General features: G+C 42.2%; 1 protein-coding gene across 2 annotated transcripts in view; it reads left to right on the plus strand.

Annotated features, from left to right (window-relative positions):
* The window catches only part of INPP5A (inositol polyphosphate-5-phosphatase A), a 215545-nt gene that overhangs the window by 192131 nt on the left and 8036 nt on the right, over nucleotides 1-15378 (plus strand). The window lies entirely within an intron of this gene.

Here is a 15378-nt window from a genome sequence, read left to right on the forward strand (position 1 = left end):
GCTGCCCTGCAGCACTGAGGGATGCTGAACTCAGCAGTTGTCTGCAGACCACAGCTCCTGAGCTTGCTCAAATGCTTGCAGGAAAAGATCTGTACTGCTGAGGTAGAAGCAGATACTCTTGAGCAGGGATAATAGAGTCATGGAATCACAGACTGGTTTGTATTGGAAGGAATCTCAATGCTCATCCAGTTCCAAACCCCTTCTTACAACGAAGTAGTAGTAATAATAAGAAATAGTAGTGATTTTTTTTGTATACCAAAAACTGACACCTCCCTCGTGGCATGGAGGGGATGCTAACATTGAGTTTATGCAACACAGACTTCCTTCGAACTGAAGCAGAGAATATGGATAAAATATGAGAATACTGCTACGTATACAAGATGTAAAACCAATGAGCTAAACTCATGCACATACAAAGAGCAAACTGGCTGTACATTAGGGTGCTTTTCACCCATCCCTCCTCATGTTTGGAAACATTTGGCACAGGAGCCCTGTTCCCTAGTCATTGCACAGGCACCAGGCTCAGTAAGAGTCTTGCCTAAGTGAAGTGCTGCAGGACGGGGTTCATGGTGGTTATAGTTACTGCAGGTCAGGGTCCTGGTTTTGTTCACAAAGCTGAGTACATTGATTTCACTGGAAGATACAATATGGGTTTTTTTGTGTATTACAATAATGACCACAATGTGCTATTAACTGCAAAACCAGGTATTTTGAATGGGCAAAAGACTGGTTTTAATGTAGGACATTTTCCTTTTAACTTAGAACCTGTTCACTCATGCAAGAAAGAAATTAAATGTACAACCTAAATGTCTTTGTTTCACTTCCTAATAGTTTTTGTCCATTTTCCCCTCATTTTTTTGGCCTTCTGGGAAAAAGAAAAAAAATCTATGTCTTACCACGTCTTAGTTGCCTTTATGTACTGTTTGTAAATACGAGCATGATATATATTAGTCATGTATCTAGTCACACTAGATTGTGTATTTTTAACCAGAGGAGGCTATGATCAGTCCTGCATATTTAGAAACTACTTGTTTAAGCTTCTTGGTATTCTTAGCTGGAAAGCACATGGTGCATCCGTTTGTTCTGCACATGCAGCAAACAAAGCCTTTTTCACAGGGGGGGAGAGGCTGAGAAAGCTCCAGTGCTTTTTGTGTCAGGCTTATGGGCTTAATTAGTGAGCATTTTGAGGGCAGTTGTAAGCAATTGTAATGGTAGCCTTGAAGTGGCTTTTCAGAATTTGTTTTATATATGATATTTTAATTATGGTCCACGGATTCAGTCTGTGAATTGCTCTCTACTTCTGTTCTTAATCCATGATGTTATGGTCTCACACCATGGGATGCTGGCCAACAGTGGAAGACAGAGTATCTCGGCTAAAATGGTGCTGAATACATCTAGTACTACATTTCACATCTCTCAAAAATGAATGACCAGTTAGGACCATTTTCTCTTTCTTTCATTTACTTTGTCATTTGTGCATACAGTGAATTGCCTCATTTGCACACAGAGCTCTACACATCAACAGCATGCTTGCATTCCTGTCTTAATTTTAAATTTTTTCCTCTGAAAGCATGCTTGATATTCAGTGTGCTCTTGAGATAAATAGAAAAGGTCACAGTCCTTTAAGTTGCAGCAGCCTAAGTTTCTTTTAAGTTCATTTTTTATCAGCATAAATTGTTTATTCTCTGGACTTTATCACAAGATTGTACCAACACACTGCCATAGCTGTCCTGGTGTTGAAAGCTTCACTCCTTTGAGTCAGTGGGTAACTTCAGTGGGGCCAGAATTAGACACTGAGCAGTTTTGGTTTGTTTTCATGCCACTCCTAAGGCAGCATTGCACCATGATCCAGACACCTCAGATATGAATATGCATAGAAACACACTGCCCTGTTACTAACCCATGGCTTAGCTTGCTTCCCTGCGTGATGCCATATGCAGCATGGGATCCCCCAGTGCTGGCTAGGGACCCAACTTTTCCACTCTTGGACAACCAACGTTCGTCATAAGAGGGCCTTGGTTCAAAGGAAAACCACTGGTTTTGTAGCATAAACATGGGCAAAGTCCCAGTTAAAATAAGAAGTAAGAAACCAGTCTGTTTTCATGGCACCAGGCATTACAGTGAATGTATGAGAGACAAAGCCTTCCTTCGAGAGGAAACCCTGGAGCTGAGCTAGCTCTGGTCAAAGTGGTCATCAAGAACTATGGACAGTGAGGCCAGTCCTCATTTCTCACACCTTAGTCCTCATTCCTGCTTATTTCATTAGCACCATCATATGTTTGTGCACGGCACAGATCTTCTCTTCAAGACTGAGAACTTGTTCATATACGGAGGGTGACCAGAATTCTTTTTCTCCTGTAGTGTTGTCTCACTTATGACTGTGCAAGTGTTTCAGGATTTAATTTTAAATCTGAGACTGTGTTTACAAAAAATGAGGGTAAGCATCTTGCTGGTTTAGAAGGTATGTGGAAGTTTTGGAATCCTCGAAGTGCTCATGTGCTTCAGAGTCCAGACTGCAGAAATAATCAAATCTGGTTCTTGCATATTCTCAGTTTTCACTTAAAATTATGAAAAAAAATAATCTGAAAGGAGAGGGCATTTGTGTACATTGCTGTGTTTAATTGTTTTGTATTAATACATCTGCATCTTTTACAATGAATTTCTCTGTCCCTTCTCCTTAATTTCAAATGAAGCCATGGCAGGTAGGAATTTATTTTAATACTGGTAAGAATTTTTTAAAGGAAATCACTACACTTCACTCTTTGGATGAACCTTCCTTATAAGCGAGTCCTTGTCCAAAATTCTTACACTCCTTTCTAAAAGTGAAGCACCGTAAGTTCTGCATAACATCCCGTTTGGTTGGAACTAGATGATGTTTAAGGCCCCTTCCAATCCAAACCATTCTGTGATTCTATGATTAGTAAGTAAGAAAATCAAAACAAAAGGTATTTTTAATGTGCTTTCTTATAAAGTGATAAAATACACCCTTTAGAGTACAAGAACATGCAAATTGTGTTACAAAAAAAAACCCAAAACAAACACCTTGAGATTCTTCTTTTTATTTAGGGACCTAAAGTTCTTAAGTTGTAAGACCTTGTTTCCAGTTTTTCATTACACTGAGATAGCATTTCAATAGAAGTAGTAATAAAGGTGTTGACTTCTTGAGTAATTTTCTAACTACAAAATGCCATAATGAAATGTCGTGATATTTCTCTGGTGTTTTGTTCTTCTGCACTGTATTCACAGCTGTGATTTCATTATGCTTCTCCTAGTTCATGCACAGTTTTCTTTTTCTATAGTTTGTCGCCTTTCTTTTCAGTTGATTGTAAGCTACAATCAGTAAGCAGAGAGAGCACTTAACTCTTATCACTGATTAGAGAAAACATCTCAGGAATCATTATTCACAGGTCTTGGCAAAAAATTAGCTGTTCGTATATTTGCAACTACTGTATCATGCTTTTTAATGCCAGCTTTTAGAAAGTGAACTTTATATTAACCTTTTCTTGTTTTCTTTCTAATGGTTCCTAAAAGTAATTTTTTTGTTGTTGTAGTATCAAATAAAAAGTCACTTTTTAATTCTGTAGAGAGTGGAGGCCCTGTGCTGAGTCAAAAATATTTTAAAATTATTTCTTTTAAACTACTGACTTCTTGCTTGTCCCTAAGCAATAGTTCAGATAATCCTGCAGTGAAATTGAAATACAGGGGCCTCTGCCCCAACATCGCTCTATTTGCCAGGTCTAGACTGCCATGGAGAAAACAGGAGCATCGCTGTACCACCATCTTTTCAATGTTTGGTGTTTAAAAGAGAACTGAGACTAAACTGATTCCCTCCATAACAAGTTAATGCAAATTTGTCACACTTTTTGATCCTTTTGAGTGAGCTCCCACCTTTGTTTAAAGCCCCTGTGGGAAGGTGTGTTGGCTATCCATTGTGAAAAGTTGCATGAAAGCGCAGTGTAGCTAAATGAATATTGCCTTCTCGACCTGTCTTAAATCACTAAAAGCCAGGACAGTCAATTCTGTATTTAGATAAGGTATTTATAAGTTTATAATGACCATTAAAATTTATTGCGGATTGAAACGTGACATGAGAGGTTTCAAAACAGGAAGTAAAATGCTTATTCCCTTTGGTTCACAGCAAAATTTCGGAAGAAAAGCACCCTGTCAGGCTGTTACATGAGTATTTTCTTGCCCATATAGCGTATCTGCTTGGAGGTATTCATTTTGAATACAGCAAGCACAAGTTCAAAAACACAAAGCATGAAGGGAGAAGATGCTGCCACCCCATGGCCCGCCACCCACCTGTGGGTGGAGCAGCAGAGATTAGTTCCGCTCCCGGGGCCACTTCTGCATTTCGCAGGAAACAATCATTGGATAACATACAAAAAGCAGTTGTAAGAGTGGAGACCAGAGGCTCAGCATGGTTGGTAAGATGACAGGTGAATGAAGATTTTTAGAATTGCCATTTTGGCCTTAGCTGGGTCTAAGTTAAATTGAACTTCTTTGGTTTTATCTAGCCATAAATCAACAATCTGACTTTTCTTCTGCCCTTCTGAAACAGCAGTTCACTTTTAAGTTTTCAGATTATTAAGCAATGTACAAATGGAATTTGTTGGATTATAGCCAAATACATTAATATTTCTAATCATACGTTAATTTTGGTAGATTTAGATCAGAATTATGTATATATTATAATAGTTCTATGAAAATTCATAGTTACAGTGTATTATAGTTATAAATTGAATTTGTAGCTATGAATGGAATGGTGTTAAGGCAACCCAGTGAATTCGTGTTAATGTATATGCAAGTGGGTTTCTGTAGGGTCTTGATGGACTCCGTGTTAGTCAAGGTTAGCTTCAGGACTCTTCCCAGTCGACTCTGTGTGTGGGAAGGATTCCAAAGCCACTTCTGAACTCTTCTACCAGCCCCATCTAGAAATAGCATTTCTGCAGGCTTACTTATGGAATTCAAAACCAGACAAAGCAAAACTGTTGTTCTTCTCCAGTGCAAAACTGTAATTTAGGTTAAAACCATATGTCTGCTTGATCTTACGTGAATTCTTTATCCTGTCCTGTGTGACCATCCTGCTGTGGCACAGAGGAAGTGGTGGTCAGGCTGTCACCCTTCAGAAATGCTCAGAACGAAGCCTTTATGGCACATAGTACTGACAGTCTTATTAGGAAGGCTGTCTCTTGTCTCCTCTTATCTCCTCTCTGTTCAGCAAGGCACTTGATATCTAGGCATTTTTCTAAATTCCTCTTCAATTCTGAGTTCCTTTTTAGTTTTTTATATGCTTAAGTTGTATTGGTGTACCATGCTGTGTAACCCGTGCATCCTAAAGAGGCTTGCTAGTGATGCATGAACTTCCAAGGAAAAACCTCTCAGCCTGCTACCTCTCAAACTGTAAGTTCTGGAGCCATTCTACCCCCGGCACATTCTTGCACTTTGCATTTGCGATCACCAGAAACCTGCCAAGGGAGAGCTGTAGAAGCAGCCAGAGTCCGTTGTTCCTCTCCCCAGTCAAGAGGTTGGCCTCTGCAAAGCCCACCCTTTCCCTTTTTGTCATCCCTGCGGCTGAGAAAAGAAGTACCAAACCACACTGCCTTTCACAACAGCAAGTCCTTCCTCGATCCTTCTGAAGTGTGCCAAAAGCAAGGGCAGGCTGGAAGAGAGATCACAGCTTGGTAAGAAATCACAGGCTGCATTACAAGTCTGCTGTCTTCACACAGAATATAAAGACTCCTTCTAACAGAGTGTTTTTCAGATATTATTCACCCGTTCCTATACTCCAATATTTTGAGGCCTTTTACTTTATATAGTGAATATTCATGTTTTCATCTCATTACCCTTTGTAATCTAATGTAACCCATGGCAACCTTAGCCATTGGAGACCAAATACAATTCAGAATGTTAAACTCTGTAAGCTCTGTCATTCATGGGCTGGACAGCCTGGTGTGAGCAAATAGCAAGCCCAGTGTGAGACTGGAAAAGAGCTTGCAGTAAGTCAGCAATCACTGCAAAAGGCAGTAGGTGTGAAAAAAGACGTAACGACATTGTGGTCAGTCAATATACAGGTGGGCAATTGTTGCCTTTATCACTGCTCTCCATTAATTATTTTAATTATTCTTGTAGCTGTTGCACAGCAAAGATAGGAGCTGACTTTAACAGGAGTTCACACCCACCTACAAGGTTTGCTTTCAGATAAGTTTGCATGCACAGTAATCTCATGTATTAATCATTCTCTTAAAGTGACCTGTTCTTGTTTGTTGTTGCATTAGGCTGTCATGTAATTTACTGGTTGGACATATGTTTGTGTCCTAGATAGCCTCCGTATGATACTTTTCTCAAGCAGGCCCTCTGCATTGGCAGTATCTTGCCTTTGACACCTCTCACCAGGAGACAGGTTGAATCTCATTTAGTCTTGGAACAGTGTTTTTCCTTTGGAATTCTCTCTGGTGGTGGTCCCTTATTCTACCAGGATCCTGTTTAGTCCATAATCAATTTATTCTCCACCCCTGTATTTTGTCCCATGACCTTTTTTTATTCTAGTAGGTGGCACAATGATACCAGTTTGCTCTGCAGAGTGAGCCAGTCTGCTCTGCATGAGGCAAAGCCATCTCAGACACACTCACTTGTCCCTTCCCTTCTGCAGAGAACATCCGGAGAAGAGTAGCTCTGCTTTTTGTACCCTGCCCTGTGGGGGCCATGGTACATGTCCCGGTTGTCACCCTTGGGTATGAAACGGGATGGTGATGGTTTAGATTTCAGTGGGCTGCGTTTACTTACCAGTGTCCTCACCAACTGCACTGTGTGTTTTCAGAGCACACAGATCTGCTGCTGGGACTGGTGCAGTAGTCCTGGAGCAAATGTGTTTCCTGTTTCTTGGAACATTACCTCGGTAACACTCCTGTGTCCTGTTGTTCCACAAAAGGGCAAGTTAATCACTCAAGTAGATTAAAAGTTGTTAAAGCCCTAGATGCTTTTATGCTTGCTCCATCACTTCCTTTTATAACACGTGATTTTTCTGCCAATCAGGTATTCCCACCAAATAGAAATCATAGAACCGTAGAATGGTTTGGGTTGGAAGGGACCTTAAGATCATCAAGTTCCAACCCCCCCTCACATTAGACCATGTCACTGAAGGCTCTGTCCAACCTGGCCTTGAACACTGTCAGGGATGGAGCATTTACCACTTCTCTGGGCACCCTGTGCCAGTGCCTCACCACCCTCACAGTAAAGAACTTCTGCCTAAGATCTAACCTGAACTTCCCCTGTTTAAGTTTTAACCCGTTACCCCTTCTCTTCTCCAGGCTGAACAGCCCCAACTTCCTCAGCCTGTCTTCATACGGGAGGTGCTCCAGCCCCTGATCATCCTCGTGGCCTCCTCTGCACTTGTTCCAACAGTTCCATGTCCTTCTTATGTCGAGGACACCAGAACTGCACCCAGTGCTGCAAGTGGGGTCTCACAAGAGCAGAGTAGAGGGGCAGGAGCACATCCTTCGACCTGCTGGTCACGCTCCTTTTGATGCAGCCCTAGATTTTCTTTTGGTGGCTACATACCTACAGAAGCCCTTCCTGTTACCCTTATCATACCTGGACAGTCTCAATTCTAACTGGCCCTTGCACTTCCTGACCTGAGCCCTTGCTTCCTGGACAACATCCCTGTATCCTTCCCGGGCTGCCTGTCCTTGCTCCCACCTTCTTTAAGCTTCTTTTTCCCTTCTAAGTTTTGTCAGCACTTCCTTATGCATCCATGGAGGCCTCCTGGCCTTCTTGCCCCACTTCCTTCTTGTCAGCACACAACACTTCTGAGCTTGAAGCAGGTGATCCTTGAATATCAGCCAACAGTCTTGGGCCCCCCTGCTCTCTAGGGCTTTATCCCATGGAACCTTACTGAGCAAGTTCCTGAAGAGGCCCAAGTCTGCCCTCTTGAAGTGCAGGGCAGCGAACTTGCTGCGTGCCCTTCTCACTGCCCTGAGGATCTTGAACTCCACCATCTCATGATTGCTGTAGCCAAGGCTGCCTTGGAGCATCGCATTCCCCACCAGCCTCTTCCTGTTGCTGAGCCTGAGGTCAAGCATAGCCCCTCTCCTTGTCGGCTCCTCTATTACTTGCAGAAGGAAATTGTCTTCCACACAATTGAGGAACCTCCTGGATTGCTTGTGCCGTGCAGTGCCATCGTTCCAGCAGATGTCAGGGTGGTTGAAATCCCCCATGAGAACAAGGGCCTGCGAGCGTGAGGCTTTTCCTATCTGTCTGTAGAGTGCTTCATCCACAGGTTCTCCTTGATCAGGTGGCCTGTAACAGATCCCACAGTAATGTCTCCCATGGCTGTTTTCCCTTTAACCCTGACCCCAAACTCTCTGTAAACTGCTCACCTGCCCCCAGACAGAGTTCCATACTCTCCAGCCTATCCCGAACATAAAGGGCAACTCTCCCTCCCCGCCTGCCGGGCCTGTCCTTTATAAAGAGCCTGTAACCTTCCATTCCAACACTCCAGTCATAGGAGCCATCCCACCATGTTTCTGTGATTCCATCAATGCTATATCCCTGTAGCCATGTACGCATCTCTAATTCCTCTTGTTTATTCCCCATACTATGGGCGTTCTCCTCACGTTAAGCTAGTACCACTCTCACCATCATTCTCAATTTCCAAATTAAAATAGGGTGTTTCTTTAATCTGTGAGGAGCTGGATAAGAATTACCCAAGTAAGCAGTTCCGTTTGAAGGTATTGTGGCAAATGGAAAAAGAGGAAAATCAATGATGGAAAAAACTTCCAAGGCCTGAGCATTACTGTATGCAATGTGTAAGGCAAGGTTTACAGGCTGAAGCAGAAAGTAAAGCACGAAGCTTATGGCCTTTGCTGCTAACCAGGCTGTTCACTGCATTCTTGTCTGAAAGTGCTGTTGAAAAGCCCAGTAGCTGGGACCTGAGCCCTATCCCAGCTGCTGCTCAGCTTTGCAGGGATTATTCCCCCCCAGCCCCACACCCACCCCCCCCCCCATACAAGAATTTGTAAATTACAGCCAGAAGAATAATTTATTCTAAGCCAAGCCCATTCCAGAAAGGACATTTAGCTCAGTCACAGCTACATGCAGTAACATCAGGCAGTTCTGCTGAAACAAGCCAACACTGGGTCCTTCCCAAAAGGCCTACATTATTCATAATTACATTTATCCACTTGTAATATTAGTGTATTACATACACTTAGTGGAGTACAGCATTATTGTTATTAAACCAATAGAGCTCGTCACTCACTGTTCACTCGCTGAGGCACTGCTGCTGCAGAATAACTGGTTTCTGTTAGCTGGCCTCTCCACGATGCTCGTGTTGAGCACGCAGCGTGGCACCCGGTTGCTGTTAGTGCCCCTCAACAGGCTGAATACCCCACAGAGGGGCACCAGCTGCTGGCAGGGTGCTGTAGGCTCTGCCCATGTTCACAGCCATGGGATGTTTGTGATGGGCAAGGGGAGATTTCCTCTCTGGGGAAGGTTCTGGAGGAAAGGAGAAAGAAAAGGGCTCTGCTTTTCTTGGTTTTATCTGGAAAAGGTCCGGAGTTACACTGGTGGTACAGAAAGGTTAACTCTGACGCGTATCATAGACATGTATTTTCCAAAGAAGTATGTTCAACCAAAAAGCAATCCGCCGGACCTAAATCCATAGAAAAGATCCAGAGAACACACCACATGGTTACGCTTGGCTTGTGCTGTGCACAGAGTTATGGCCCCCAGTCCTGTTTTCTCTCCATCCCCTTTGCTGCTGTCACCTCTGGTTGTTGGTGTGGTCACCATGGTGCTAGTGTAGCTTTTGCAAGGAGCAGCTGTTCAGCACATTGTACTTTAACTGTTGTGTTTGCAGGGCTGTGTTTACCCTCCTCATTTGCCTTAAGTGAGCCGCACATCGTGGCGGTTGGCTGGCAGAGCACTGTGAGGGCTTGTTAGTATGTTGGTACATTTGAAGCAGCTAATTTAATCCAAACAGCAGCATGTCTTATTGCTTAGCTTTAACTATCTGCTGCCGAAGATGAGCATATGAAGATAAATTACATGGGGTCATTTGTTAGGAAGGGAACTAGGGAACCCGAATCTCCCTTCCAGGTTCAGGGAAATACAAAATATCATTCAGTTTGGAGGGAGAAATGAGCGATCTGGGAGCTGACAAAAATGCAGTGTCATACCTCAGTTGGTCAGATGACATTTTATTGAAATCATACTCATGTACCAGCTCACACTAATGCTGAGCTGGGACCTTGTCAATTAAAAAGACCAAAATATTTTTATCTATATCTGGCCTTGCAACTTTTAAAGCACCCAAACCTTGAACAGGCAGCCTACATTGACTGTCCTTGCTTCTGGTAAAAGATCTTAAGACAATCTGAAAGTGTGTCAGAGCTGAAGGTAAATAGGGCTAACATTTTCTTAGAAAAATAGTAAATAATTTTCTGATAAGTGGTTGGGATGTTTCCCGTTTTGAAGTTCTCTCTGAATATTGTATGTAAATAGAAGGAATTAAAAGGGAGAGAAAGTTTAGTAAATGTGAGGACTCATACCCGAGTTCAAAATCTAAACCAGACCAAATCAGACTGTGTCTCAGCTCTTCCCATGAAGAGCTCAGCTTTCATCAGTGCTTTATAATCCCAAATCTCAAATATTTTGTGTTAGAAGCAGTTCAGTGATAAAAATATGGGGACATTTAATAGATGAGAACAAGTGGTCTTTGAGTAGGAGTTATTTCTGCTCCCTGAAACATGATAGTTTGCCTAAGCATCTGCACATCGATCTACACAGAGGATGCACAGTTTTTCAGAAGGACCTGTATTATACTGAAGAAGGTTACACAGCTTAGTTTTTCCTGGTTGCTGGCTAGAGGATGCTGTCACACTCCCTGCAGCACTCCTGGGATGCCTTGCCCATAGGAAGCAGGATCCCTCAGGCGATACAAGGGGCCTGACAGCAGCGGAGCATGGTCAATGTGCGTGAAGCCCAGCTGGCAGGCAGAGCCATGCAGGAGACAGCTTTGAAAGGTACCAGCAACCCAGGGTGAATTCACTGTTTTCTGTTAGAAAGTATATTTCACCATCTCAGGAGCACATTTCATCCGTTCCTGCACAAGGCAAGAGTTCACTAGGAGCGTTTTTCCTGGCTGGAGATGCCAGTTAAGGAGATGTTTATAGACATGGCATTGTTGGCTTGCGTTTCAAGTCCAGACCCTGCTGATGGGATGGTTTCTGATGTCAGGAGACCTTTCACCCTGCAGGAAGTATTTCTGTGAGGGCATCCAATCATCTTTGACAGTTCCTGCCAGCAGCAAGAGTGCAGGGATATTACTGATGCTGTTATGTTTTGTTTTCCCTAAACAGTTGCCAAGTAGCTCTCATCCTTTTCAACTCTAATACCAGTAGTTCATTGAACAGCCTGCTCCTCATTCAGAGTTAGCTCACAATTCCTCAAAGTGTTTGGTTAAATTTATACAACATTGGGCATTATATTAATGATGTCGCTTTAACTAGTACCTTTTGGGCTTTTTATTCAGAAAACCCACCTGACAGTAATCCTGATTAAGTAAAATGAGTGCAACTGAAACAAAAGTTTGTGAAATAAGGTGGACAAGCAGCTGGAGGAGCACCTTGAGGAAAAATAAATCCTGAACAACTGGAGGTAAATCATACAAGCCTCTTGCGTGGCTACTCCAGCTCCAGAACTGCTGCCTCTCCATCATCCAGAGGCATATACAGTCAAAGTATATTTTGCATAACTCTGCTGGCATACACCAAGAATAACAGAATGGTTTTACTATTAGTTATTCAGCTACCATTAGAGGTTAAGGTCCTAAATTTCAGTTTTGACACTGTTTTAAACAGGGCAGGAAAGTTGTTTCACATGGAATTCTTCGTTTCTCCATTTGTATTTCTAAATACATATAATACAGTGTGTGTGTACTTAAAAGAAAAAAGGTCAGTAACTGTACTGAATACTAAAGGTAGGAAGTGTGTACAGTCTTATCTATAGCACCAGTATGTGTTAGCATTGTATCTTTTTAACATTTCTATTTCAGGGGTACCTAGGGGCCTCTATCTGTTGTCATCATTTTTACATGAGCACTCACTATTCTTTCTCAGGATCACTGTTTTCTGTACATTGCACAAGATAGATTGTAACTGAGGCAGAATGCTGGTGAAAGGGGGAAAAAAAAGACATCCTTCCCTGTCTAGTCCTGGGCCATGGAGCACTGGTTCTCCCCACTCCCTTGCCACAGTCACGGCTCTGATGGTGAAGACTAATAATGCGTGCACAGGGAGCTGGCATGATGCTTACCCTCCAGCAGATTAATACTGGAATTTTTAACTCGCGATTATTTGGTGTAGAGCCCTTAAAATGATCTGTATCAGATCTGCAGTTGTTTTTGTCAAGCCTGTAATTGTTTATAATGTTCATAGATCAGAAGATCTGTTAACTAGAATTATTAACCAAGTTTTGAATTAAGAACTCTGAGTTCCTTACTTGCCTGGAAAGAGCATATTAAAAGAGGCTGCAGATGTCAGCAAAACAAAGCTGTTTTAATGCACTTGATAGTAGACAGTCTTATGCTTCACATCTTTGGGCAGATGTGTTTTACAAGAACAGTTCTGGTTTTTGCATGCACACAAATTTTAATTTACATTATTCTTTAAGAGGCTGTGCTTTATTTCAAAGAAGCAGGTGAGCAGTGGGGCTGAAAGGAAGGAAAAGAGGGGGTAAATTATGAAGCCATCCTAGAGAGAGCAGAAGGTTCATAGTCAAATAGAAGTGTGTCCTAGCACTCTTGTATCTTGGTTAGCCCATTGAAGTCAGTGGAAGTATTTTCCAGTTTCCTGAGTCTGTGCTGTTGGGGCAGTTGTTCTGTTGCAGGAGCAAAATGAATGTCATGTCTTATGTCCTGCTTTTCCCAAAATACATTCTCCCCTGTTAGTTGTCCTGTTGGGTGCTCCACAGCCCTCATGGTTCCGTGGCCAAGCTGCCAGCCTTGGGAGATGTCCCTGTGTTTGCGGGGAGCACAGGAGCAAAGCCAGAGGCTGCATTCTGGTGACAGGCTTTGTGCACAAGACAAACTGAGCCGGGTCACGTGTGGCAGTTCTGAGGCTTTGCCTGTTTTCCTTGTGTCTTTGATTTTTGCAGCATCATCTCTCTTATGGCAGCACCAGAATCATCAGCCGGGTTGCCCCAAAAGCTTCTGCAGCTGTCTGTCTCCTCTTTTTGTTTCTGTTGACTGGTTTTAAATCCCATCAGCTGGTTGGAAGGCATCCCAGTGAGGTAACATCATGTAAGACTATCCATAGAGGAAAAAAATGTTACAGGTGCTCCAACCATGTAAAAGCTTCAGATTTCACAAGAAGATGATTCAGTTCCGGAAAGAGTCACATCATTTTCATACTGTTGTTCACTTAACTACAGAACAGGATGATGGAGAAGCTACTGGAGTGCATCTTGTGTGAAAAGTTATTCTGGAATAGCATACATTCAGCAGTATGTTTCATGAAAGTCTCTTGGGTGACAGTACTATTCCAGAAACCTCTAGTACAGCTTTTATTTGCAAAAATCTACTTAAGATAAATGGCATATAATAAACTAAGCTCTTCTGTCCCCACAACCTGTTAAGTCACAAAGAAGCATCCCTCCCAGCAATTCTGAGTCATGACCACTTTTTGAGCCCATCTGCAGAGGAAGCCTGCTTATTCCAAAGTATTTGTGATCCTTCTAGAGCATGAAGTAGGAGAGAAAAGAGTTTTGGGGGCATAGCTAGTTAGGATTTTTTATTACATCTATGTCAGCATTTCACTGAGACTTGCGCGAGCCAGGGAGGCACTGGTGGGGAGGGAGAAGCCTTACTCCTTAGAGTGCAGCAAGACAGAGTGCTCCACACTTCTGGCTTGAAGGAAGGATGCTGCCTTATAAAAAGAAGAGCTTGCCCCACTTTATTGTATTAAATTATTACCTACAGATCATTTTGTCTGGATAACTTTTGCAGCATTTTATTTTCATCTCTGTCACAGCCACTAGAAATCTGATTTGTCAAAGATATTTGTAAACTGCAGTAACTTCTTGACTGGGTGATCAGCACTAAAGACCTTGAAAAATTGGCAGAAGTTTTCACCCTGTGAAACGTTAAGATCAATAAAGCAAATTGATAAATACCATTTCATAGAATATGGGCTCTCAGATGAAATGCTCCAACACAGAGCAGTAACAGATCATTCCAGGTACGGAACATCATACTTTAAAAGCCATATAGTTAATGCTGTAAAAGGAAGGATTAGATGAGATGTGATTGATTCTTCTACCTTATGTCATAAAAAGTTGCCTCAGCTGTGTGGGGTTCTTGAGTACCTAAAGAAAGAGGTTACCAGAAAAAGTCAACCCTTAAATTGCAGACAAAGAGCTTCTACTACCAACAGTATTACATCATCAAAGTATTTCACAGACACTCAGAAATAAGCTGTGCTTCTGTACGTCAGTGAAGCAGCAAATTGAATTCTCATAATATGTTTTGAAAATGAGTCTTGTTAGGTTTGATGAGGTGGAAAAGGTACTGAGATCACTGGTTTGTTCCAGTACGTTCAGTGTGCTTTCTTTGGATGCTTGCCATGGCTAATCTTTTTAATGGCAGTGTAGCTTGTAAACCCATTTGGTAGAAAGCTGTATTTCTCAGTTTCAGAGCATCCCACCAAGTAGGGTGGTAAATAAGTTTCTCTTCAAGCATGCAAACATTTTTGTTACAATGCCAGAAATGCTTTCTTAACATACGTCAGGAAAACCTCATATTTCCCTTATGAATAAAGTGATGAGCAGAAGAAAATGCTAATGTCATTTTAAATACACCCAACATACATGCGTAGATAACAGGCATCAGCCTTATGATGTATTCATCAAGGATAAACTTCATTCAGGACCAATATTCAAGAAATTGAGTCACAAACACCCTGGATTTCCCCCAAACTTCTCTTTGGCTGCTTCCCCATGTCAGTTTGGAAATGGTCTGGGAAAAACAGAGGGCCTTGCAGCATGCCGAGCCATCATCACATTCAAAGTTCTGTCATACCAAACATTTGGATAAAAGGATGAAATCTTTGGCCTCAGGCTCCCAGCGGTTGAACCGGAGGTTGCCACTTTAGATCCTTTAGGTGATTTCAGCCTGCGGGTTCACATAGGCATGTTGAGTTAGCTTACTTCTGACTGTTCTGTAAGTTAAATTAAACAGGTTCTGTTGCCTTTTAAAGGTAAGTTATAACGCACTGGAGATCACATAGCACATTTACAGTGACCCCACAGCATAACTACCATTTAATCAGCTTCTATTCCAGATGCCTTTACAGAATAATTTGCATCTTGTTAACACAGTTT

The sequence above is a fragment of the Lathamus discolor genome, chromosome 3 (genome assembly GCF_037157495.1).
Source record: "Lathamus discolor isolate bLatDis1 chromosome 3, bLatDis1.hap1, whole genome shotgun sequence".
Classification (NCBI taxonomy): Eukaryota; Metazoa; Chordata; class Aves; order Psittaciformes; family Psittacidae; genus Lathamus; species Lathamus discolor.